Genomic DNA, 2,624 nt, shown 5'->3' on the forward strand with positions numbered 1-2,624 from the left:
CACCAAATAGAGTAGTTAATACAACGCTGTCCCGTGTGCCTCGCCACGAGCCTACCAAACAGACCGGCACCGGTCATCACAGAAGCAGGCCCGAGCAGCCCGTGGGAAAGAGTGAGTGCCAACTTCGGCAGTTTGCCAGGGGGAAAACACATGCTCGTGTTAGTGGACGATTTCTCCAGATACCCAGAAATTGAAATAGTAACCTCCACGTCCGCCGCAGAAGTTATCCTCAAACTCGAAAAAGTGATAGCCGCCCACGGACTCTTCGGTGAGCTCCGCACCGACAATGGGCCACCGTTCACCAGTGCTGAAGTAGCTGAGTATCTAGCCTCCCACAATATAAAGCACCGGAAAATAACGCCGAGGTGGCCCCAAGCCAATGGGGAGGTTGAACGGATAATGCGAACGTTGAACAAAACCATTCAGATTGCACTGGTCGAAGGACTCAACCTAGAACGGGCAGTATAGCAGTTCCTCCAAGAGTACCGGCTCACTCCCCACTGCACCACCGGCATCTCCCTGAGTTGGCTGTGTTTCGGCCGGGTGGTTACAGACACCATTCCCCACCATCCAGTTTGGGCGGAAGCAGCGAGTTCCCCAAACCTGTCGGACCACCTGCGAGGGAAGACCAACGCAGCGGCATCCCAGAAAAGACATGCCAAGGAAAGCCCCATCGCTGTGGGTGATCTGGTGCTTGTAAAAAGACCGGCACCCGGGCGGGAAATTCCGCACACCTTTCGAGCTCCACCCGTGGAATGTCATCGCGATAAAAGGCACCATGATGACGGCCCAGCGAGGACTAGAGACAGTCACCCGAAATGTATCGTTCTTTAAGAGAGTCCCACCCCCGGAGGAGGGTGAAACCTCAGAACAGTCAGGACGAAACGGAAGCCCCCCAGGTGAACCCGGAACCCCTAGCCGAGGTGTGACAGAACCCCGGCGACCAGACACCATGGACTCTCCCACCGGCCAGCCACTCCCGCCAATCCAAGACCAGGAATCTGATGATCAAAGCCCGGACTCCCTCAGTATTCCAACTGAACAGCCTCCAGGGATGCAGCTGCGGAGCAGTCAGAACAGGTACCTTCTACGGCCCTGTCCTCAGCCATCGCAGAAGTACAGAGACTATGTGACCAACGGCTAGTCGGCGACCATGGGTCGAGTCGCAGCCCGGGTGGGCAGCCATCAAGAACGTCCAAGTAAGACTGTTCCGTTTCTTTGATGTTGACGACCGGTGTTGAACGGTCTGGACTAAGAGTTTTGTGTTCATGTTTTTGAAGTTATGTTTCTCCCATTGACATCTCCTGGTAAAGGAGGAATGTAATATCGCGAGAGACCATGGGATAGTCCATGGCCCTCGCAATAGTAGGGGCGGTGCCATAATAAAACACCCCTCTAAAGTTTAAGTGTAAGGTGGGCTCGACGGAGGTCGAGACCACGTGTGAGAGGTTAATAAAAAGCCCAGGGCGCCGGGCGTGGTTTTAGTTACCTAGCTAGCCACCAACTAAACAAACTGTGTCGCAGACGTTTGTCACAGCATAGGCCTAAGCTAGCGCGACACTACAAGGTGGTTACAGAGGGGTTCTGGATTGGTTTCATGGAGAACCCTGATACTTTTATAGGTTAAGAAGGGCACTCTCTAAATATTAGAAAAAGTTATTGAATATATTTGAAGCAAACTAGATGAAGGTGTGCGTCAGAGGCCGGCACGCTGTCTGAACGTGCCTAGAACAATAAGGAACATAAAGCAAGTTCAGAGAAACTTGCCCTCTGAGCACCGTGACCTGACAGCTGGTGCTAAATACACATGTCATAAAATCCTCATTCATTCATTTAATTCAACCACATATGAAATAACAAAAACAAGCTTAGAAAAACGATGATTAAAGATATACAGAGGGCAAGTTTCTCTGAACTTGCTTTATGTTCTTCATGGAGAACCCGCCAGAAGTTTTTTGAGTCACTCCTTCACTGTTTGTGTTACTTTTTATTTGTCATGGGATTTGGGTGACTGTGAATCAGGCCTATCGAGTTATCAAAATTGTGAACAGATTATCTGAATTTTAATTGTCCACTTAACTATTACTTGTAACTGTTTCATGTATATCAGTACTGTGTTCGATGTTCACGTTCTGTGTGCTCTATCACTTAAAACGGTGTACATAGAACTTTGTGAACTTGTTTGAGCAGCGAGCCAAGCTCTTCTATGTCAGTTATTTTTAGTGTTATCTGCACACACACATAGTAGGATTGAGTTTCAACTACACGCGCTCTGTAGTTGTTCCGCCACCCATAAGAGGAGAGGCGAGAATGCTGAATATGCAAAGAGTTCGGTATATAAGCAGGACTTTTTGTTCCATGGATGTCAGTCAGTTTGTGGTACGTAGAATCAATCTGTTGGGTACTTTCTGTTGTGTGTCTAAGAACATTATGTGCATGTATGACTGATAGAAGAAATGTCCTGTGTGTGTTTTTATCATCAGCGGACACATAACACTAAAAAGACTGTTAAGATTTGCTCTTGGCAGAAAATTCCTAATTGTATTTACGTGTAAAAATGCACCCTCCGCCTAAACGCGGGAAACCCTGGTGATTGTATTTTGAGACTCTTCCTGTTAGAGCAC

Source organism: Triturus cristatus, chromosome 10 (genome assembly GCF_964204655.1).
Source record: "Triturus cristatus chromosome 10, aTriCri1.1, whole genome shotgun sequence".
NCBI classification, from domain to species: domain Eukaryota; kingdom Metazoa; phylum Chordata; class Amphibia; order Caudata; family Salamandridae; genus Triturus; species Triturus cristatus.